The sequence below is a fragment of the Hyaena hyaena genome, unplaced genomic scaffold, assembly GCF_003009895.1.
Source record: "Hyaena hyaena isolate Hyena2069 unplaced genomic scaffold, ASM300989v1 scaffold_187, whole genome shotgun sequence".
In the NCBI taxonomy this organism is placed as follows: Eukaryota; Metazoa; Chordata; class Mammalia; order Carnivora; family Hyaenidae; genus Hyaena; species Hyaena hyaena.
In genome coordinates, this window is record NW_024080820.1 from 982,730 (window position 1) to 1,008,179 (window position 25,450).

At 42.7% G+C, this 25,450-nt stretch overlaps 1 protein-coding gene across 1 annotated transcript in view; it reads right to left on the reverse strand.

Moving 5' to 3' along the window:
- TEC (tec protein tyrosine kinase) overlaps window positions 1-24,574 on the reverse strand; it is a 132,688-nt gene extending 108,114 nt beyond the window's left edge. The window contains exon 1 of the mRNA XM_039241094.1: window positions 24,498-24,574. The gene's annotated coding sequence lies outside the window, so the exon portion shown is untranslated. The remainder of the gene's footprint in view (window positions 1-24,497) is intronic.
- Window positions 24,575-25,450: the final 876 nt, after the last annotated feature.

Consider the following 25,450-nt stretch of genomic DNA (forward strand, 5'->3'; position numbering starts at 1 on the left):
ATATTACTCATTATAGACAAAAAGTGGAAACAACCGAAATGTCCACCAACTGATGAATGGATACATAGATCCACACAATGGAATGTTACTCCACCATTAAAAGAAATGAGGTACTGCAATGCACATGCGACAATGTGAGTCAACTCTGAAAACCGTATAGTAAGTAAAAGAAACCAGATACAAAAGGCCACATGTAGTGTTAATTCCATATACATAAAATGTGCACAATAGGCAAATCCATACAAACACAAAGCAGAGAACTGTTTGGATAGGATGAGGGGACAGTTGGGTGACCGTGTTTCTTTTAGGAGTGACAAATCTTCTGGAATTAGTGGGGATGGTTGCACAACATTGTAGATATATTAAAAGCCACTGTGTTGTCAATTTTATTCTTAATAAAAGAAATTTAAGAAAAAATACATGCACAACATGCAAATGATATACAGATAAGAACTGAAAGTAAAAGGAGAAATCAGAAACCAAAAGGCAGGAAAAGGGGCACCTCGGTGGCTCAGTGGGTTAAGCGTTCGACTTTGGCTCAGGTCATGATCTCGCAGTTCAGAGTTTGAGACCCACGTGGGGCTCTGTGCTGACACCTCAGAGCCTGGGGCCTGCTTCAGATTCTGTGTCTCCCTCTATCTCTGACCCTCCCCACTTGTGCTCTCTCTCTCTCTCTCCCCCCAAAATAAACAAACATTAAAATATTTAAAAATAAAAAAACAGGAGCACCTGGGTGGCTTAGTCGGTAAGCGTCCGACTTTCGCTTAGGTCATGATCTCGTGGTTCGTGGGTTCGAGCCCTGCGTCGGGCTCTGTGCTGACTGCCAGCTCAGAGCCTGGAGCCTATTTCAGAGTCTGTATCTCCCTCTCTCTCTGACCCTCCCCTGCTCATGCTGTCTCTCTCTCTCTCTCTCTCTCCTAGAAATAAATAAAAATATTTTAAAAATAAATAAATAAAAATAAAAAAACAAAAGGCAGGAGAAACCCAGAGTGGAAGAAAGCTTATGTAGGAGTTCATTTCTCAGATAAGCACGTATGGCAATAACTGAATATAGTCAAAATTAGCCTTGACTATTCCACAGAAGACATAGCCACACTGAAGACTGACACACCGTGTCTGGAGAAGTCCTACAGCATCAGTAGAAATGTCTACTAGCTTTGGAAGTCATATCAGTTGGTCTTTGAAGTTATATCAGTTGGTTGGTGGGCAATCCTAACCCAAATGCCTGGGATGGCCTCACTCACATTTCTGGTGCTTGCAGGCTATCAGCCAGGGCCCCTCACTTCCCATCCACGTGGCTTTTCAATGAGACACCTTGGGTTATCTGTTTAGTTCTCAGGATTCCATGAGCAGTAAGAGAGAGCAAGCCTCAGTACACAACACATTTCATGTCTCTGAATGCTTTGACTTCGCTATTATTATCTTATTGGCCAAAGCAAGTCACATGGTGAAGTCCAGAGTCAGTGTTAGAGGTGACCATACAAGATGGAGCATATACAGGAAGGGGAATTATGGAGGCCTTTTGGCAAACAATCTAGCACAGAGAAAAATACATTTCGGGGTTTGGGGTTTAGCAACAGATAGATTAGTTGGCTTGAACTTAGGAGACAGTTTGTGTGAAAAAGTACTTATCTCTAATTACTGAAATGACATTTAGCACTGAATTACTCATGGAAAAACCTTTGCAAACTAACACAGAGGAGGGAACAGTAAGCACATACATCTTCCAATGCTCAATGAGCATAACAGAATCATCTACCTTCTTTAAATTGCTTCTTTTCTCTTTTTTTGTGTTGACTCATGCAAAGTTGAATTCTTTTTTTTTTTTTTCATTTATTTCTGAGAGAGAGAGAGACAGCATGAGCAGGGGAGGGTCAGAGAGAGAGGGAGACACAGAATCTGAAACAGGCTCCAGGCTCTGAGCTGGTGTCAGCACAGAGCCCGACATGTGGCTCGAACCCACAAACCATGAGATCATGACCTGAGCCGAAGTTGGACATTTAACCGACTGAGCCACCCAGGTGCCCCAGTTGAATTCTAAGTCAAATGCACATATGCTACAGTTCTACTATACATTGATAACCAGAACCCTGGTACATTTATGCAACTGTGCATTAAATTCGGAGCTTCTCAAAATCAAGGATGCAAAGAATAATATAATGCTTCATAGAATAATAATTTTTTATAAGAGATACACCAACCTACTAAAAAAAAATGTTTCCTGTCATTAAATTCCTAAAAGACACTAGTTTATGGCATCATAAAGGACAATGAAAGACAAGACATAATTTCAATAAAAGTTTGGGTAGAAATTATAAAAACATTCCCCACCTATTTCTAATATTAACACTTGATAATAGCTAAGTAAATAAATCCCTGTAAAATCATTTCTTTGTGGTGTAAGCTAACAAGGTTATTTCCTTGTTAACTCAAGAAGTAACAGGTACGTAATATGACCCTTGGTCTTTGTTAAGTATTATTATCAGCTCATTTTTAGCAAAAACTGAATGAAGTTCAGTTTAAGATTGATTCTCCATTATGTGACAGAAATTTAAGTATTATGTCAAGAACAGAATAGAATGAATAGAAACAACATATTTGTTGTAAAATGTTTTTAAAGATTTATATGTTTCTTGCCAATAGGCCAAGTATTTTCAGATGTACCCTCCTGAATGACTCACTATAATAGAAAATACCAACAGACCCAGAGACAGAGCTTCACACTGGGTTCATTTACATTTTGAGATTCCAACTGTATCTGATTTAAGCCCTACTTCTTGATTCCATGGTATTTTTGCGAACGTTACCATTCCTCAGATTGCTATATATACGAATTATTAAGACCCTGGCAGGTGTCCCTTTCAGTATTTCTGCCAAGTCAGAAAGCTCTAAAAGGCAGAGAGGCAACAGATGTGGTTTGCAGTTCACAATACGAACTGCACAAGTTGATACTAATATTCTAAATAAGTGAAATAGCAAAGCAGATTTGAAGCAACCGAACAAAAATCTTCCAAAGCTGTTAAAGCACTCTAAGACAGGGCACTGCATTTTTTCACACCACCATTCTCACCCACTACACACAGAGCACATACCCCAGGAAGGCTGATGAAAATAGTTGCTTAAATACCACCAAATGTGTTCTTGAACTACACAAAATCCATTTTAAATTGCCGTTTATTTAATATATTTGCTTTACACTGCACTTTAAAATTGAAGTTGCACTGGCTTAAAAAGCATAAAAAGCAAAACTTCTAACACTCAGCTAGATTCCAGAATGCATGCCTCATCTATGATCTACTGAATTGCATTGGCCAATCGCCCTAAAGTCTGCTAGGGTTTATGCATGAATGGTAATACCTATATTGCTGGGTGTAAATGGTTCTTCATATTGATCAAAACACCAAGTAATACTTGTATAAGAAACTGGACAAGGAAGTGGCACATTAGTTCCCATTCCCTTCTTAGCTCTGCCCAGGACCTGCCTATCCATCTCAAAGGAAGTGAATTGATCAGCTTCACCATCATTATAAGAAACCACCTCTGAGCACTGCCTACAGAGACAGAAGAATTCCAAAGAGGTCTCTCCTCTACAATGGTAGCCAAGTGAGCCTAACACAGAAGCATTCATCTGCCCAGTGTGAAAACCCAACTCATACTTCCCTACCCTCGCTGATGGCTGGAACTTTTCCAATGGTAGATATATCCTTGCATTCCAAAATCAGAAATAAAATATAGAAGCCAAATACCCCTGAAGAAGGTAACACATGGACTGAAGTGTATTAGAATTCTCAATCCCATCCTCTCTTGCCATCTCCAACATTTCTGGGCTGCAGGTGCCCCTCTCTATGGTAAATCTGACCCCCTCTGTGGATCACCCCCCTTAGCACAATGGCATCATTTATGTTCCCAAACATAGACCATTCCTGATTCCCACATTCACCTCCAACCACCACATCACTTCTAAGTTCCTTTACAGCAGAAGTTCTTGAAAGATGGTATTAGGATTGCTCTCACATCATGTGCTTTCCTCAAACCACTGTAGCTGGTCTTCTGTCTCCATCATTCCACTAAGACTACATTTGTCAAGGTCACCAAGGACCTCCTTGTTGCCAAACCCAGTGGTCAAGTCTCACTTCTTGTCTTACCTCCCAGCGGTGTGCAACACAGCTGACCATTCTCTCCTTGAAATGCTTAGTTTCCCTTGGTTCTCTGTAACACCAAAGCTTCCTGGACTTTGCCCCCCAGTTTATAGAGGATGTACTTTCTCAGTCTCCTTTGCTGGCTTCAATTTTTCCATTTTACTTCTAGATACTGGTATATACCAGAGCTTGCTTTCCTTCTTCATCCATAATACGTTCTCCTTGGGGGTGGCCTCAGCCAGCTGCAAGGCCATTTACATGTTGCTAACTCCAAAAATCTACATCTTCAAGCCTGTCCCCAAGAACCTCAGATTTACTTAGCCAACTGCAAACCTGAGGTCTTTATCTGTATATCTAACAGGTATCTCAAACATAATATGACTAACACAAAACTCTAGATACTCCCCTAAGACATACTCTTTACCATCTGAGAAAATGGCTTCACCATCTCCCCACCTGTTCAGCCAAAAATCTAAGAGTTATCTTGGCTCATTCCTCTATCTCATACCTTAAAATTAATCCATGACCATGGATTTTAACATGATTTTAACATTAATTTTAACAGGTCTTTGGACTGTACCCCCGAAATATCCTAAATCTGAATGTTCAAGCCTTTATCATTCTCTCATTGGTGTAATCTATTGCACTAATTGCCCTGACTTTTCACACCTCTCTGTATCCCTGCCCTTTGGCAATGTCCTCCCACACTAACTGTGAGTGTACCCGTGGAGCTTGCCTTGACCAGTGGGACAGTAGAAAACTTGGCACAAGCTGAAGTATACAAATCTGCTTGCTTGTTTCTACTACCTTCCACTTCTTTGCAACCACTATGAGATTATGACTGGGCCAGCCTGAGAATAAGCCCAGGCTAGCCTACTAGAGGGACATAATATAAACACAGAGGAGAGGAGAGTTGGCCCATCTCTGATGAGGGAGTTGGCAGTCAGCTGGCCCTTCCAAACACATCAGAGAACCAAGGTAATATTGCAGAGTTACCTGACCCACATCAGAAGAACTACCCAGCCATTCAAATCACCTCATGAGCAAAAATAAAACCTTATTCCTGTATGCCACTGAGTTTATGGGATGTTTGTTACATGGCATTACTGTGGCAATAACTGATACAGCCACCATCATCCCTTGTCAAGACTACTGCAATACCTGGGGTGCCTGGGTGGCTCAGGTGGTTAAGCTTCTGACTCTTGGTTTTGGCTCAGGTCAAGATCACACGGTTCATGGGTTCCAGCCCATCAGGCTCTGTGCTGATTGTATGGAGCCCGCTCAGCATTCCATCTCCTCTCGTTCTGCCCTTCCCCTGCTTGCGTTCTCTCTTTCTCTCTCTCAAAGATAAATAAATAAACATTTAAGAAAGTTTTTTTTTTTTAATACTATTGCAATATCTGGGGCATTTGGGTGGCTCAGTCAGTTGAGCATCCAACTCTTGGTTTCAGCTCAGGTCATGATCTCACAGTTTATGGGTTCTAGTCCCACATTGGGCTCTGCACTGACAGCATGGAGCCTGGTTGGGATTCTCTCTCTCCTGTCTTTGTCCCTTCCCTCATAATATCCCTCCCTCTCCCTCTTAAAATAAATAAATAAACTTTAAAAATGTTTTTTAAACATATTAATTATTAAATTAATTAACAATATTTTAAAATATTGCAATATCCTCCTACTTCCTTCCATACCTTCTTATGATCCTTTCTCCATTTGTCAATCTATACAAACTTTTTAAAAATAATAAAATTAAATTTAAAAACAAAAACAGAAATCAGTTCATGTCCTCAGTCCTAGTTAAAACCCTCCACTGGCTTCCCCACCCTTAACTGAAACCCCATCTCTGTAACCTAGCATACCACCTACTTGTCCAACTGCACTAGTACCACTCCCCCAGCAAGCTATCATTCAACCACACGAGCCTTCTTCCTGTTCATCAAACACAGCGAAATCAGGGTACGGTGGGGCCTTTGCACGTGATGCTCCCTCTACCTAGAAAATCATCCTACCTGCTCTCTGTTACTCTCCAATTTCAGCCTATATGTCACGTTTTGCAGAAAGGCCTTCCCTTGACCACTGAGTCTAAAGTAGATAACCAGTCACTCTCAGGTCTCTATTTTAATGATTTAAATGATACTTACATGTCAACTGTGCTCAAATGAATAAATGAGTGAAAAAATAAAACTTATCACCGCATGACATTTTTCTTAATTTTTTAAAATTGTGTGCTCTCCCCACTAATTATAAATTCCAGACAAGCAGGAACCTCATCTTTGTATTCGCTACTGGATCCTCAGCCTCGTAAACAGTTCCTTCACACAGTAGGTACTCATTAAGTATCTGATGAATGCTACCTGACTTACAGAATGATCGATCAGATCCTTTCTGAGGTCATGTTTTTATAAAGGCCTGGGTGGCTCTGTAGGTTAACCATCCAACTTTGGTTCATGTCACGATCTCATGGCGTGCGGGTTCAAGCCCGCATGGTATGCTGACAGCTCAGAGCCTGGAGCCTGCTTCGGATTCTGTCCCCTTGTCTGCTCATGTGGTATCTGTCTCTCTCTCTCAAAAAACAAATAACAAAACAGTTTTTTTTAATTTATAAAGGAGGAGGGGCCCCTGGGTGGCTCAGTCAGTTAAGCATCCAACTTCAGCTCAGGTCATGATCTCGCGGTTCGTGGGTTCGAGCCCCGCGTCGGGCTCTGTGCTGACTGCCAGCTCGGAGCCTGGAGCCTGTTTCAGTCTGTGACTCCCTCTCTCTCTGACCCTCCCCTGTTCATGCTGTCTCTCTCTCTCCTAGAAATAAATAAAACACTTAAAAAATAAATAAATAAATAAATAAAAATAAAAATAAGAAAACAAAATAAAATAATAAAGAGTTTGAACTCTGAAAACAGTCTAGTATGGAAGTGTAGCTTTGCTCCTTCCTCTACTCACCTCTCTGAGCTTATGTCCTCATCTATAAAATGGGGTAATAATTACTTGAGTTGTTGTAAAAATTAAGTAAGAAAATACAGATAAGGTGCTTAGCATGGTACATGGATCAGAGTAATTACTCAATATTAGTAATTAGTGATGAAAATGGTGGTGGTGGTGATGGTGATGCCTAAGTCAGCCCTGCCAATATTGATTAGCTTGACATAATCCATCTCACTTAACATGTTCAGTTCGCCTATTTTTTTTTTCAATTTTTAGTCACTTTAATTGTTCCTTCTCATCAAGACTGGCACGAGCATAGAACCTACAGCCGGAAGTGCTGGGCTCTGGCTCTGATTCTGCCACTTACTAGCGGGACGACTTTAGGCAAGTCACCAACTTCCCAGATCTGAAAGTTACTTTGTCATCAGCTCTGTCCGTGCCCAAGGCAGGAGGTACAGGAAACATTCTGCGAAGGGATGAAGGTGCTGGTGTGATACAGATACATGAGGGCAGAGAGACGAGCAGACAGTCAATCACCCCAGTCCATCCCAGAGCACAGACAGGAACAGCTAAGGCTTCCCAGGTTGTATTTCTCAGAACACTAGGCCCTGTCCGATTACACCAGGCCATAACCCCATAAAGGCAGGGATGCTGGCTGATTTCATTCTCTGCCACAAGACCAGTGGCAGCACCCAAAGCACATTATCAGATGGCAAACAGACACATGATAAGATGTTTAACACCACTAATCATCAGGGAAATGCAATCAAAACCACAGTGAGATATCACATCACACCTGTCAGAATGGTAAAATCAAAAAGACAAGAAATAAGTGTTGGTGAGGATGTGGAGAAAAGGGAACCCTCCTGCACTATTGGTGGAAATATAAATTGATGCAGCTATTGTGAAAAGCAGTATAGAAGTTCCTCAAAAAGTTCAAAATAGAAATACCCTATGATCTGATAATTCCATTACTAGGAACTTACTCAAAGAAAGCAAAAACACTAATCTGAAAAGATATGTGCACCCCTATGTTTATTGTAGCATTATTTACAATAGACAAGATATGGAAGCAACCTATGTGTCCACTGACAGATGAACAAAGATGTGATACCAGAGGAGTATTACTCAGCCATTAAAAAAAAAAAAAAATCTTGTCATTTGTGACAACATAGATGGACCTAGAGGGTATTATGCTAAGTAAAATAAGTCAAACAGAGAAAGACAAATACTGTATGATTTCACTTATATTTAAAACAAAAATCAAAAAAAATGAACAAGTGAATAAATGAACAATAAAAGCAGAAAAAGACCCAGGGGTGCCTGGGTGGCTCAGTCGGTTGAGCGTCCAACTTCAGCCCAGGTCATGATCTCACAGTTCACAAATTCGAGCCCCATGTTGGCCTCTGTGCTGACAGCTCAGAGCCTGGAGGCTGCTTCAGATTCTGTGTCTCCCTCTCTCTCTGTCCCTTCCCTGCTCATTCTCTCTCTCTCTCTGCCTCTCTCTCTCTCTCACTTTCTCAAAAATAAATAAAACATTTAAAATTTTTTAAAGAAAGAAAAAGAAACAGACCCAAAAACACAGAGAACTGACTGGTGGTTTCCAGATAGGACAGGGGTGGGAAGATGAGCAAAATGGGTGAAGGGGAGTGGAAGGTACAGGCTTTCTAATATGGAATGAATAAGTCACGGGGATGCTCTCATCAGCACAGGGGACAGAGTCAATGGTATTGTAATAGCATTGTATGCTGATGGACGGTAGCTAGACCTGCAGTGGGCAGAGCATAACATATAGAGATGTCAGATCACCACACTGTACCCCTGAAACTAATGTAACATTGTGTGTCCCCTATACTTTAATTACATAAAACATAAAAACACATGTATTTAAACCAAAAACAAAACAAAACATACTCTCATAAGATGTACTCAATACAGGTTTGTTGAATGAACGAATGAACGAACAAGTATATTTGGGGAAGGCTGTATTACACAATATCAAACTGGTTTCTTACGTGCGTTGCTTAGAGCCCTTTCTACATGAACAGGCTCTGTGAATCATACAGAATGCTGGCCTTCCCAGCCTTATTTGATCACAGACTTCACTCTATGTCCCTTAAATCTTATTCACATCTCCCCGAGTTGTAGTAGTCTATAAAACAGTTTGAGAAACGTGTTAAGCTTAGATAATTTCAGTCAGTTTCACCATCATGAAAGAGACAAGGTCTCTGACTCTTTACACATTAACATAATAAAAAGCCAACTAATTTGATTCCTATCTGGTCTGAGCTGTTTCCTCCACCTTCAAATCTGGCACCACCATGCAGGGCCGCCGCTTTCCTGTCCCCTCTGCAGCACATGGCTTCCCCGTCTCCTCAGAACCAGTCTGCTCTGCAAGTCCGTCCAGTTTTTCTTCTACTATCTCTTCTCTAGACATCCCTCATCATCTTATGAACTTCCCTCAACTGCTTTAATTAATCCCCTTCCCTTTCTCCAACCAGCCCAACATCTCAATCTAGTAATTTACAGTATCATCCCACTCCTGCAACTTTTCAAAATACTTCTTCCTTTTCTAATAAAGGCTGTTCCTTCTCCTACACTCTCCACACTGGACCTTTTTTTTTTTAATGTTTTTATTTATTTCTAGGAGAGAGAGAGACAGCGTGAGCAGGGGAGGGTCAGAGAGACAGGGAGTCACAGACTGAAACAGGCTCCAGGCTCTGAGCTGGCTGTCAGCACAGAGCCCGACGTGGGGCTCGAACCCACGAACCGCGAGATCATGACCTAAGCGAAAGTTGGACGCTTAACCGACTAAGCCACCCAGGCGCCCCAACACTGGACTCTCTTTAAAGCCATTCTCTAATCTTAAATAACTATAATCATGTAAGATCCAATCTGGGTTCCCCCTTCTCTCCCTACCACTTATTCCCAAGTGCTTGAGAAAGTAAATACACCTTTCCATAGCTCCATGCCTTGGCCTGAGTTGTTCTCTCTGCCTAAAAGCTGAAATGCTTCATTTTTTAAGGTCCTGATCAGAGGTCATCTCTTTCATGAAGTCTCCCTTATTTTCCACTCCTGCCACAATTAACTACTCCCTTGAACCAGCCCAAAGCAATTGGGTAACTCATCGCAGACATATCAGGTTAGCTGTGTGTGTGAAGGCAACTTGGAGAGAAGACGGTGAACCAGCTGAGTCTATCAGGGGGAACGACCAAGAGGTTGGTGGCAAAAGGAGTGACCAGGAGGGTATTTACATGAAGGGCTTTACGTCTAAAGGACAAAACAGCAAAGGGAAGCCAAAAGGCTACAGCAGAGAGCTACAGCAAAGAGAATGTTCTCATCATGTGAGGAGGCTGGGGTGTGGGAGTGTTGATTCACAATGGAACAATGCCCTCGGAGGACCGCCGGAAAGATTGGAAAGGAAGCCAGCAGAAGAATGGAAGTTCGGAATCATAGGGGAGTTGAAAGTATTTAGGAGAGAGCTGATCAGAAAGGCTAGGAGCCAAGAAACTGGGGATAAGAGGCAAAGCCTAAGCCTAAGCTGGCTGAGATCCCAGATAGTGTCAGAGGCCAGATGAGTTAAGCATTCAGCAATCTTTGATCAGCATTCAAAAGTAGGTTGATGAGTAATTTTGTAATGTCTACGAAGAACAGATTTCTCCAATGCTGTACTCACAGCTTAATACTTATTCCTGTGTGTGGGCTCTGCCACGGGGGAAGAGATGGGGTGAGTGGTGAGGAGGGGGTTGGGTGTAGCATCTCCCTTCTAAGAGCAGGGCTCAAGACCTAAAAGAGAACAAGCAAGCTGAATATGTATGGAGTCTTCGGGGATCAAAGGCTTCCAGACAAGATGCAGGCAACAATAGGCATCAAGGCCCAAGGAGTAGTGGACTCATCCAAAGGGTAGATACAGAATGGCACCGAGGAATCCAAGACAAAAATACTGACCTTCTGGGGCGCCTGGGTGGCTCAGTCGGTTAAGCGTCCGACTTCGGCTCAGATCCTGATCTCACGGTTCGTGGGTTCGAGCCCCGCATAGGGCTCTGTGGTGACAGCTAACTCAGAGCCTGGAGCCTGTTTCAGATTCTGTATCTCCCTCTCTCTCTGACCCTCCCCTGCTCACGCTGTCTCTCTCTCTCTCAGAAATAAGTAAAAACGTCTAAAAAATTAAAAAAAAAATACTGACCTTCTGGAAAGTCTATATATTAGGCAGGACTCTTTCAATTGGAAGTAACTTGATTTAAGCAGACAACAACAACAAAAGGAATGGACAGCCTCATAAAACCAAACAGTCTTGGGCTGCTTCAGACACGTGTGAATCCTGGGGTTTAAATGGGGCCGTCTGTGCTCCCACCACTCCTCAGGGCTACATCTCACTGCATGCTGGCCTCATTCATTCTCTCCTACAGCAAAGAGCTTCCTCCATAGAGCAGGAAAAGATGGTCACCAGGAGCTCTGGGTTACGTTACTCTGGCAGGGGGAAAAAAAAATCCCAGAGGAAAAGAATGCCTTTCCTAACTGGAGCAGAAAAGGGTGCTGATTGGGCAAGACTGGGTCATGTGTTAAGCTCTGAACCAATCAATTGGTCAGGTGGAGGCACTTCTCAGATTGGCCAAAGCTAAGTCACATGACCATCCCTGGGGTTAGTGTCCCCTCCCACCCAAACCACACAAACTGGAGACAGAGAAGTTCCCCAAAGGAAGGAAGTTTGGACAAATAAATAATAAGTCCACCACAGTGTAGCCAGTTGTCAGTCAGGCCCCAGATACCAAAAGAGAAGCCCGGTTCAGCTACTTACAGCATAGAAGGGCTTTGAAGTCAGACAGAACTGGTTTTAAATTTCAGCTTGGACACTTATTAGCCGTGTGACCTCAGGTAAATTACTTAATTTCTCAGTGCCTCAGTTTCCTACTTATAAAATGGAGATAATAATAGTACCTACCTCCTAGAGATGTGTGGAAAGAGTAAATGAAATAATGCATATAAATGGCTAGACACAAAGCTTGACACGAAGTGATCAATAAATGGCAGCTATTATTAGTAATAATAATAATAATGACAATTATTATTATTTAGAACAAGACCACATGAGTGGTGAGCTGTGACTCGGTGAAAGAGAGAACCACGTCAGCACTTGGATAAATCAGCCCTGGGTCAAGTTTCATTAAGGGCAACTCAGGACACAATACAGGGGCCTAAGTGAACACTGAGAAGACAATTTAAGTCAATAAATGTGTTGAGCACCCTCTGTACGCCAAGCATGGCAGATACGCTCATGAATAAGACACATATGGCTCCAAGGTAAACTACCTACCACAAAGAGCGATCACAGCTTTGTGGCATTATTTGGCAGAGGTGGAGAGGTTGACTGAAGTCGCTTCATTACTTTTCGCCACAGGCTGTGGTCACTGGGAAGGTACTGAGCATACACCTGGGCCCAACTGTTAGAATGCTTAGAAGGAACAGAAGAACTACAATCACCTCCCCAAAAAATGCCTTTGCATGAAAAGAAAGAGTGTATCTTCCTTTCAAAGCTTTACTTCCACCTTCCAAGATCCTGTCACAGTAAATACATAAATCCACTACATCTACAATGTGAATGACATCCCAGAGTCGTACAGTGCATAACCTGCACAACTGTATATGATGGCCCTGGGCACAGGCAAGGAAGTTAAGCCGGGGGGATGACAGGAGTCAGGATATAGGGGTGGGGATGGAGTATCAGGGAGTCCCCAGGCCTCTGGGAGACAGAGAATAACTTTTGCTGCACCATTCACTATCAGAGCCACTTGCCGCAAATAGCCGAGCCCTGGAAATGTGGCTACGGCAGATGAGGAACTAAATCTTTAATTTTATGGAATTTTAATTAATTTTGATTCAAAATTTAAAACTGAAGCAGTATAAAATTTTTCTCCATTAACCAAAACTTTTTTGTTTGGTAGGACTGCATTTTACTTTATCTACTGCACTACATAAGACACTGTATTGCATTGCACTGTACTGCATGGTATTGCTCATATCAAGCTCCTGAGTGGTTTCTGGTATCTTATGAATAACTAATAATCATTATATGATTACGTGGTGAAGTGATGATGTTTCTTCTACATTGGGATACATAAAATACACTATTAAAATAAATTTCACCTAGTGTGTTTTGCTTGTTTAATGTAGCCAATAGGAACTTTCAAATTTCTGGCTCACAGAACATTTCTGTTCAATTGTACAGCTATGAAGACATCCTCGGATCTTCAGGATTAAGGGGCTTGGAGTGATACCCAGAGGAACCGGTTGCTTTCATTTCGTTTGAAGCAGGCCTTTGTGTTTTCTTCTAGGTTGTCCATTTCTTTTTACCCAGGCCAGAAAATAACAAGAGGAGAGGAGCATAGCTCAGTGAGTATACTCAGTAGAGCTATAAAAGTACCCTCTGGAGTCAGACTGCATTGTTCTCATGTCTGGTTCTACCACTAAAACCACATCTCCCTGAACTTCCGAGCTTCAGGCTCTTCATCTGCAGAATGTTGGAAACGACCTTGCCCACTTCACTGGGTTGGAGGCTGGGTTAAATGAGCTCAGCCATGCAAAGAGCTCGACATGGAGCCTGGCACGTCACATGTGCTCAAAACCATTAACTATTGGGGGCAGGTGGGAAGGTGGGCAGGTATTATTTGGGAATAAACAAGGTGCAAAAGAATGGTCTCCCTGTATCATCGAGCTCTGCTTGCTGTGGTATAAGAGGGCATACCCTGCCCATATGTCTGATCAGCGTTCAGCTTTCTCGGCCAAAGAAATCAATGGGGGTACTTTACTCAATCTTATGTGCTACCAACACATATGTTTGCTTTTCTCTAGGTCCGTTAATATCTTTAAGGTACACTGATGAAACTATCTTACATGCTGAAACTTGAAAATGGGGAAAAGGACATTTCTGAATTATTTGTAACAACACCTAAGATTCAGTTAGCTTTCTTGTTCCAAGTCATACACTTAGTGAATCTCTTCAGTTAAGAATTTACAGGGACGCCTGGCTGGCTCCGTCTGTATGGCACACAACTTCTGATCTCGGGGGTCTTCAGTTCTGCATCTTTTTCTTGAGCAATAAAACTGCAATGTCCATTTGCATATACACATGGACTCATTTTACCTAAATGCTCTCTTCACCACTGCATAGACCTGAGACCAGCAGTTTGGCCTTTAGATGTCCCAATGTGTTTATGTTGACTATAAACTTGGAGTTCACACTGCATACTCCCTCTTCTACATCGTTTTTTTTTTTTAAATAATAATTAGACTAGTTTACTCATCTAACTCATCTGTGTTCATCGGAAATATCCATCTATGCCTCATCTTTATTCTGCCTTTGCCCACCCCACCTGTTTTGGGGAAAAAACCATTTCTCCCAAACTCCCCCTAACTCAATGTATTTAACAGCCTTTGTGTGGAGTCTTTTCAAAGTTACTCTGAAAATCACAGTTTATCCCTAGCTTCCATAATTATCTCATGCTCCTTAAGAACTCCAGTGAATGTGTCAAACATAATTCCCCCTTACAAAGGAATAGCCTATGCCTATCCCCCCAAAGGTTGCACTTCCTTAAAAACTGTAAAAAATCCACTTTCCCAACACATACATGCTCCTTCAGAATTTACTTTAGTTTCCACTAGTTCCACAAAGTCCAAGAAAATTCTATAGAGAGTACATTAAACGTACCCTCTGATTCTCAACAAGCTATTATCCTCTCTGAGGCTCATTTCTCTCATCTTTAAAATAGGCATAATATAGATGCCCTTTGCTAAATAGAGCATGCCAGCTTATTATACATGAATGTGTATAAAGCACTCTGAAAAGCTCAAAGTCCTTTATAAGCATTAGGCCATGAATCTTTCTGAAGCGGACTGTTAATTATGTGTCATTATGCTTTGCTTAATAGGTGGAAAACCTGAGGCATGGGAGTATAATACCAGTTAATGATTGACTTAGAAATCCAGCCCAGGCTTTAAACCTTAGACAGGAAGGTGTCAAGGGAAAAATCTGAATAGGAATGCCCTCTGCCCCGGGTTCTTTACCCAGAAAAGACATTAATGCAAAATTCCCTAATGTTGCTGTTTGCCCTGCCCCTCCTACTTCCTCTTGCCGTCCAAGAATGGGGAAATGGGTGGGAGGGTTGGAGCTCCCTATGGGTGTGTAATGCCTTCCCCTGCTTACAGAAAGGTTCATGAACCCTAGACCAGGTACCGAGGTCAAACGTTGTTTCACAGATACCATAACAACCTCTTCACCTTTTGTTACTGATCCCTGGACACTTCTCCTACCACATCCAACAAAATGAAAGGAGGCCACAGACATTACCAAGCAGAACACAGCCTCTGCGAAAGGACCCACTGGGTTTCTCTGGCTTTGCTATCTGACCTACAACCTACTACGTAACATGGCTTCAATAACTCCAGCTAAATGTTGTGTCTTCACACAAGGTAGATACTGTTGATCTTAAAGTTCAAAATAGAGGATAGAAACTTTAGGTAACTTGATATAGCTAGTGAGTTTTTTCAAATTATTATTTTGTGTCCTTCTGACAATGATTAACAGAAGCTAGAAATCCTTAATCCCAGAGTGGAATTTCGAGAAGTACTTCCCAAGAAAATAATCCCCGAAAGGGAAAAAAGTATAGCAACACTACTGTAAAAAAAAAAAAAAAAAAAAATTAAAGAAAATAAAGAAAACAACCCCAACTGTACAACAATTGGGAAGTGGTTCAAAATACCTTTGTATATTAATAGGACAGATCATCACCTAGCTATTAAAAATGATCATTATTCCTACAAAAAATACCTATATGAAATAATGGTACCCAAAGAGCTTTATGCCTGAATTATAACCTCATAAAATAACTGTATGCATGTGTGTGCGTCTGTGTGTGTGTGTGTATATATATACATATATAAAGATTATAGAACTTAGAGTTACATAAACAGTTGCACACAATGCTCCTTAAGTTAATTATTTTCTAAAAAGTTGCTGAAGATCTTTATAAAGTCAAATGATTATAGAGATGACTGAGGGGTATTCATCAAGATTCTCTCTGGAATGATTTTGGGTCACTTTTAATTTCTTTATAAGCTTCAGCATTGTTTATGTTTTTGAAAAATGAATATATAAAACTCTGTAAAACAACACTTTTTTTGTTTTTAATGATGGCAGGGAGAATCCAAAGAGCATACTGGGGGTTGAGGAATCTCTGTGGCACCCAGAGATTGATCCTTAGTCTAAGGGAGGCAGGAAGATGCATTACCCACTGAGCTCAAAGAGCTCTTTCAGCTACAATTCCTGAACCTATGAACAGGAATTCTTTAATGCAATACTCCTGTCACTGGTTTAAATATGTGACAAATAACTTGGCAATCCTTTAAAAAAAAAATTAAAAAGCATTCATACCTAAATTTATATACTTAACAACATTCATACACTCAGTTAAATTGTATTTCTGTTTATCTGCATGATTAAAGGATCAGGCATTTTTCTCAGTCAAGGCAGGAAAATTGAAAGAAAGCCAACTGCCTTCTGTGAAACAAAAATAACCCCAATAGTAAAAAACGAACTTTACTGCACACTTAAATTATATCTGCAGAAAAATAAATCTTTAAATCATTCCTTTGTAGGGGAAAGAAAAGCCACAATTTCATTTTTGGGACAGTCATGTGAAGATTCCACATGTTGTGGTTGAAACATAATATTGGGGAATACGTGAGGAGATGAGAGTTTCCAAGGAAAGAGTAACAGAAAGACATTGTTGGAACTCTATTCAGGATAAAGAGAAGAAGCTAAAGTCTTTTCCTACGAAATCAGGCTAGAACTTCGCAAAAATTAAAGATAAAGGGAGTAGAATATTTGACAGAGAGTTCTACATCAGAAGTATATTTTCATACAGTAGAAGACAATTTAAAGTCTGTCGCTTTGGTAATCTGTAGCTAATCATTTCAAAAGCTTTTAACCTTCAAGGGGCACCTATGTGGTTCAGTCAGGTAAGCATCTGACTCTTGATTTCGACTCAGGTCATGATGTCTTGGTTTGTGAGTTCGAGCTCCATGTCAGGCTCTGTCCCTCCCTTGCTCTCTCCCTCAAAATAAACAAATAAATTAAAAAAAAAAAAAAGCTTTAAACCTTCAAAAACAAATGACATGTGGGGCGCCTGGGTGGCTCAGTTGGTTGGGCTTCCAACTTCGGCTCAGGTCATGATCTCACAGTTCATGGGTTCGAGCCCCGCATCGGGCTCTATGCTGACAGCTAGCTCAGAGCCTGGAGCCTGTTTCAGATTCTATCTCTCTCTCTCTCTCTCTGACCCTTCCCTGCTCATGCGGTCTCTCTCTCTCTCTCTCTCTCTCTCTCAGAAATAAAACATTAAAAAAAATTGACATGTAGTTACATGTCTCTCAAAAATAAACATTCACATTTTAAAGAAATGTTTTCAATAAGAAATATTTCTAAGTACCACAAAAAACAATACACTTGGGAAAACTTAAATTGGATGTTCTATGTTTCAGTCTATACAGCCACAGGGAAGTGAGAGTCTAATCAAGAATTTAATAGGACATCTTAGTGGCTCAGTCAGTTAAGCGACCGCTTCAGCTCAGGTCAGGATCTCACAGATTATGGGTTCGAGTCCCACATCAGGCTCTGTGCTGACAGCTTGGAGCCTGGAGCCTGCTTCAGATTCAGTCTCTCTCTCTCTCTCTCTCTCCCTCTCTCTACCCCTCCCCTGCTCATGCTCTGTCTCTCAAAAATAGATAAACATTTAAAAAAATTTTTTTAATGAATGTAATGTATTTAGGCTATTGGGTCCAACTTGGATAATTACAACCAAATATCTTTTTTTCCCCCTAACTGCCAAGTGTCCACCATTATCTGGAAAAAATTCACTTGCTACATTCATCAAGTATTTATTGGGCATTGCACTCCTCCCTAGGAGAGTTTACAATCTAGCTAAGAAGACAAAAAGAACTTCAGAGAAGCACTTAACACATTAGAGAAAAACTATCCTGCATGGAAAGACGTTGCAATGGTTTCGAAGGATCTATTTAGACAACAGAAGGATGGCTGTGGAGGCACGGAGGGAAGAATGAGCACTGTAGCTATTCCCCCTGGCCATATTTTGATTCATAATGTTACCTGTTGGGCTCCAGCTGAATGAGTGTTCTCTAACCATCTTATCCTTTCCTGCCATCCCCCAGAGAGCAAGTCACTCCTGCACCCACTCCAATTAGCAGTTGCCAGCACTGGTGTTTGCTGTGTTCCCAATGCATAGGTGCCATCTTGGGAATATAGAGCTTTGCTTTTCCTGCACAGACAAGATGGTTTGGGAACAATGCTCTTCCTCCTTTAGTGGAATTTGACTTGTCATCATTCCTCTGTGTTAAGCATAAAGTCATATTGATGCTGTCAAGCTCCTGGGACAGAAGGCTGCACCCGGAATTAAAAAAGCCTAAGGAATGACTCAATCGGTAAAAGGAGGTTAGGAAAGTTGTGACCATCCGTGAGGCACCGGGCAGATCCGTCATCTCTGCTCAGCCCAGCCAGAAACAGGAGCTGGATGCACATTCCAAGAAAGACATGAGCTTTGAAACAGGAAGTGAGGATGCTTCTGCTGGTAAGGCAGTTGTGTGATAAACTGGCCTCCAGAAGGAAATGATGATAACTTCCATCGAGGCCACATGGCCACCAACGGCAGCAAGCCTGCCTTTCAGGTTAAAACATCAGACTTACAGAAGAGGAGTTTCACTGAAAGGAAGGACGGTCAGAGGCCAAAGGGATAGAATGAGTCCTAAACACAGTGAGTTAGAGAAATGGGAACAAGGGCTCTATGACCAGTATGCTGTATATTACCCAAGCGAGGTCTGGACGGAGGTTTTGCCTCCCATGACAACTGAGATTAGTTGGTAGTGGATGCTTAAAGTGGTAGAAGAAGAAACCTGAGGTCTAAACAGGGTTCCGTGAGAGAATATGCCTGGACTGGTCAAGGAACATTTACTGTTGGTAAAGGCAGGACAACAGCAGCATAACGTCATGGCTGAACCACTCTAGTCTCTTAGTGGAGACTGGGGTGAAGGCACCAATGGCAGACTGAACAAAACCTTCTACTTTCTCTCCCTCCTGAAAACCCAATAAGATGACCAAAAAAGGGGTTTTTTTTCTTTAATGTATAAACCCACAAGGGTGGAGAGAATGGAAGAAGAGAAAAGAATAAAACATTTTGTTAGGGTGAAGGAAAGTAAAGAAATAACCTGAATGTGCCATAGAATCTTCAAGACGCTACATAATTCAAGGCAGTGAGAGCCTCTGTGGGAAGAGGGGTGGGCTAAAATAAAGAGAACTGAACTTTAAAAGGCAGTTGGATGTCCCGTATCCCTTCAGCCATGCTGAGCAGTTAGGTGATCGCCCCCTGCCTACCCTTGCAAAAACACCTAGAGTGTCTCCCCCACCTTCTCTCCCAGAGAAGGTAAAAGAGAGGGTCTCTGGAATGGGGTGCATCAGGCACAGCTTAGGCGTTCTGGAAACACCAAGGAGGAGTTATATGAACATGTAGATGCTGAGACTTCTAGCCGTCTTCTCCAGCTCGTTCCCAGATCACTGGCAGCCAAGCTCCCCACCACTATCCAGGAAAAGAGTGGAAGAGCCTTTTCTGAGGACTGTCAGTGGCCCAAGAGGTAATGACATCAGTTTCTCCAAATAAAAGCCCCAACCGGATCACCTGACAGTGAAGTTGCCAGTCAACAAGCCCACACGCAACTTCAGCTCCTAATCTCCCACTCAAATGTGAGTGGACAACAGAGGGTATTAGGAATATGAGGAAAGTCTCTAACATGAAAGACAGAGACTTAAATAAACAGACAAAAACAACATGAGGAAACTGAATCTGTGACAGAAAGGAAAAAACTTTCAAAAAAAGTAAACTCTGCAGAGAGATAAGACAGGTAAGACCCTGAAACCATAAAATAAAAGCAAAAAACAGATACTGAAGGGGCCAAGGGCAGGCCACCACAAAATATGCCACTTTGGCATGTTTATGATTTTAAATAAAATTTACTTAGGAGACAACCTATGCAGAAAGAACACCTGACCCTCTTCTGTCCCCTGAAAGCAGGAAATAAATCTCCCAAGTGAAAGGTACCGTCCCTGCACCGGGAGGTAAAAAGACGTCCTCATCTCCAGAGATGGGAAATTTCGAGCCCAGAAGGTTGTATAAACAACCCTTGTTACTTTTTACGCACTTACTACCACAGCCCAAATTCTGTTTAGAATTCTTTACTAATTGGAGTTCCCAAAATTTTCTTTGTCCTGTCAATTCCTCACAGATTTATTGTTCCTGTGTCTAAAAAAGACAAAAACCTGGCTGCCTGCCTCATCATCTCTTTAGGTCTCAATTTCATAATTGGGCCTCTGTGCGTATGGAATAAAACTGGGTTTTTTTTCTCCTGTTAATCTGTCTCGCTTAAATTTAATTCTTAGTCCAGGTAGAAGATCTTGAGGGAAGAAAAGAATTTTTCCTTCCCTTCATTACACCACACACACACACCCTCAGAAGACAAAGGGCTTTTAATTTAAAATATTAAAAATATGATTATACTTATTAAAAACTCAGTGGAAGGACTAGATGATAAAATTGAGAAAATCTCCCCCAAAAGCAGAACCAAGAAATAAAAAGATACATACTAGGAAAGGAAATAAAGAAAATCAGAGGCCCACTCTAAAATATCTAATACACAAACCATAAGAGTTTTTGAAGGAACATCACAGAAAATGGAGAGGAGGAAGTTATTAATGAGTTAATTCAAGAAACCTCCCAAACTGAAGGATATACATTTCAGGATTCAAAGAGCCCAGGCACAATGGATGAAAGCAGACCAATACCAAGGAAGAGCATCATGAAACTTCAGGATTGTGGAAGCCAAGAGAAAATTCTATAAACCTCCATGAAGGACTCAGTAGGTTTGTAAACTGTACACATATTACAGCCAAAAATTGAGGAATCCGAACAGTTCCAAATTTCTCAGTAGCAACACCACAACCTAGAACGCAGTGAAACAATGCTTTCAAAACGTCCATCCTAAAATCCGAAACTATCAATTGTCAGTAGAAAACAGCTATTTCCAGGCATTCATTGTAAAAAAAAAAATAAATAAATACATATCCCATCATCTTTTCCAAGAAGCTCTTTGAAGACGTGCTCTATCAAAACAAAGGACTCTATCAAGATAGAGAAGGATGTGTGCTACAGGTTAAGAGGAGAGGAATGATGGGGAACCCCAGGATGATGATGAAGCCGTATTAGGACAAGCCAGGAGGCTCAGGGACAACTTCTTCAGGAAAATGAAATTGACAGAATACTTGATACATCTGAGGCAAGTTTTAGAAATCTGGGGAGAATTAACGATGAGGACATAAGAAACTAAGTAAATGAACAAACAAAGCAATGATAAACTCCAAAGAACACAAAAAGCTGTGCTTGGCTTAGCTCTGTATACTGATTTAACCAAAATTATAGTTTAACTACTGCAAGGATGGAAAATTTGGGAAGCTGTGGTTGGGCTGGGGGTGAGAGGAAAAAAGGGAGCCACGTCATCCTCTTCCATAGTGGGAAGTCAACAGATAAAGCCTCAAACTGTAAAACTCAAGAGGTAGCAACTATAAGCAACAAATACCAAAACAACCAGCTCAAAGAATTACAAGTGGTTGTTTCTAGAGAGAAACGTAATTTAGATTAAAAGTTTAAAACTGGGGTGCCTGGGTGGCTCATTCTGGCTAAGTGTCCGACTCTTGATTTCAGCTCAGGTCATGATCTCATTTCGTGGTTCGAGCCCTGCATCAGGCTCTGCACGGACAGCATGGCACCTGCTTGGAATTCTCTCTGTCGCCCTCTCTCTCTCTGCCCCTCCCCCACTCAAGTGCATATGAACGCTCTCTCTTTCTCTCTCTCTCTCTCAAAATAAATAAATGTTTTTAAACAGCTTAAAACTATGCACGCACACACATAAACACACACACACACACACACACACAAATATATGACTTCTATGCCCAGACATTTTTACATTTCTTTGTCTCCCTAATAACAATTTGGCAAAATTCCATCCTTGTTTTTCCCAAACAATAGAAAGTGTAATTTTCTACATCTAGGCCACAATAGCTGTGGTCATCTGAGCTCTGAGCAACCAAATGTGGTGGGAAAGGTAATAGTTATAATCCAACCAGGGAAGGAGAGGTTGAGCTAGGGCAGAGACAAAAAGGCAAGTCCAGGTGGAGATAACTACTAAGCCCCTCTCTTCTGCGGTTCTTTTCAACAAAGCTATTCTCATGGCATAATCACACGGTACAGGATAATCTTACAACTGCCAGCACCCATGAGCCAATTTCACTCCTAACAGACTTCAATGACCCCTTTACGACACTAATCCGACCAAGGGAGCTGGCCCCTAAAATGACTGATCTGCATTCAACCTCACTCCTTTTCACCTCTGTAGACTAAATAACAAGAGAGAATCGGGGCTCTGAAACAAGTGACATTGTCCTCAGCAGATATTTACTAGGCATCCTCGGGACACCCAGCACGAGGCTGAGGGTCAACAACCCTGTGCAAACTATGTGGACCTAGTGTCCCTGCCCTGAACAATGAGGTGATTCTCCCTGAAGGCAGGAATCCAGGGAGGGGTGGAGTGGGGTGGAAGCTGGAAGAGCGAGGGCAGGGAGAGGAGGCACCAACCGGGTCAACCTGGAGGAACCTATAAGCAGGGGTGTCCTTAGAGACCCGGCGACTCAGTCTCCTGGCACTCTGGATATGCAGAGGAAGGCATGGAGACCAACAATTCTTCCCTAAGCATAACCCTTCCAGACACCCTGTCAAGGGTCAACTTTACAGAGCAAAGGCTACCATTCTCTGAGCTTGACCATGATTTGATAAAACATAGCCCCTGCCCTTGAGTAACCATCTGCTGAGATAACATGATGACTGGCTTAGTACAGAATAAGTAAACAGGTCGAACGTGCTGGAGCATACATTAATATTCTATATTCTTTTCTATTTGGGAAGTTGTGAAAGTTTTAGTTCAAGGGCCTATGGGGAGCAAAGGTTGCCAACTTAAGCACAGCACTGATTTGCATGTGTTTACAACACCTGCCTTATACAGTTCCAAAAATCAAAACATACACACCTTTATAAGAATCAAACTCATTAACATAAATACACTGCAGTAAGCATCATGAATTGCCAAGAATAGTGATCAGATTAATTGAGGTATGGGGAAAGTATAGGTCTTTCCTAAAGACTGAAAATGTAACTCAACTGAAAAATACTTTCCCGTACATGATTAGAAAATCACAGCATACCTTCTTTTCTCCATATAAATCATGATATTCATACTACATGTGACTCTTGCCCACTAAAGAGCTACGGGTGTCACAAATCAACCTGTTAAATCCTAAACTTAATTGGGAAACCACTGGTTTGTTGAGGTTGTTTTTTCCTCCTCAGCTCTTTAGGGGAGAATCAACTCAAAGAGATTAAATTCTCAGAATTTCCTAAAAGGAAAATGGGCACTCACTGGAAAAATACAGGGTATATATGCTCAAAACGCTCAACTATTTTGGATAACCTTCAAACTCGCTTAGCCACCAGCCCATCCTGTTGTTCCCAGTTAACACTGAGGTCAACCCTTCTAATCAAACATTCCAGTTTCCAAAGAATGGCAATAGATGAGACTGTTTCTGAACCTGGTACACGGAAACATATTATTATCCTTCCATGAAAAAAAAAAAATTCAGATCAAAAGGAAATTTAGGATCCAAGTGCACACTCCCAGGTCAAGATCCTAGTTTTACCAATACATGTATTCACCGAACCCGTTTTCAAGATTCAAACAATTTTTCCAGATTTAAAAAAAAAAAAAAAATGTGAATTTGGTGGGGTGAGGCACTCGGACACGTACAACTGTGGAATGTCTCCGTCGATGGTGCCAACTTTCAATCGAGGCTGTGCTGCCACCCAATCAGAGAGGAGGAACCAACCTGGCCGCGCGGCTGGGAAGTGAACCCAACGCTGATCTTGCCGCGGGGCGGCCTCAGCCCTGGGACCCGAAAAGAAAGGGGGCGGGTGCTCCTCGGGAGAGGCCGGCACCTGAACTCGAGAGGAGGCGAGGCGCGGGCCCCCGGGACCGTGCAGCCCCGCGGGAGCGCGCACCTGCCCCTTCTTCCCGGCCCGAAGGGGACCCGGGTCCCTCACCTGGCGTGGCGGGCCCGCGCTCACCGCGCCGCGTAGGGGATAAAATCTTTCTTATCCCCGGGAAGGTCAGTGTCTGGGCTTGTGGAAGCCACCTCTCGCCTCGCGCCCGTCCCGACCCTTTCCTGCCCGGATCCCCGCAGTCTCCGAGCCGCCCCTGCCAACGCACGCGCGGCGTCCTTACCTGGCTGGAGCGCGCAGGCTGCGCGGAGCCGCGGACGGTGTGAAGTCCCGCGGTCGCCGCGGACCTGCGAGCCTGGAGCCCGCAGGCCCCGCCCCCGCAGGGACGCCCCGCCCCGTTCGCTCCGCCCCCCTCGCTTCTGCCCGCAGCAACCGGTTCCCACGAGCCCTGGGGCGGTTTGGAGGCTGGAGGCGGGAGTGGGCTGGACGCGCGTCCCGGCTCTAGCGACCCAGCTGGAGTTTCAGGTAAGTCGAAGGAGCGTCCCTTGTGTTCCCCAACGCGGCGCCGGGCCTCCCTGGGCGCAGGCTTCCTACCCCAGGAGAAACGCCCCGCGAGGTTTGGGACAACCCCGGCCCGGGAGAACCCCGAGCAGTGCCACCTGTGGGTGACCGGGGACTCTGTCGGAATTAGGAACCGCACCTCCCCTTCCGCTAAGCGGTGGCGGGCCAGGTGGAGGACGCGGCGCAGTGGAGCGAAGCCAGAGTTTTATGAAAAGAGTAAGTCTTTTTCTGTCAAACCCGAGGCATCAGAGCACATCTGATACACTTATGAGGTCACGTGTATTGACTATTAATGTATTATTAACACTTGGCTCAGTCACTGAAAAGTAGAAAACAGCACCTACGTGAGACTTACTGTGTGCCCGGCTCTGTTTTAGTACTTTACACGTATTAACATTTCCATAAAGTGTACGTTATATCAGAATCTCCCTTTTTTTTAAATATTTTTATTTATTTCTAGGAGAGAGAGAGAGACAGCATGAGCAGGGGAGGGTCAGAGAGAGAGGGAGACACAGACTCTGAAACAGGCTCCAGGCTCTGAGCTGGCAGTCAGCACAGAGCCCGACGCGGGGCTCGAACCCACGAACCGCGAGATCCTGACCTAAGCGAAAGTCGGACGCTTAACCGACTAAGCTACCCAGGCGCCCCCAGAATCTCCCATTTTACACGTGCTGA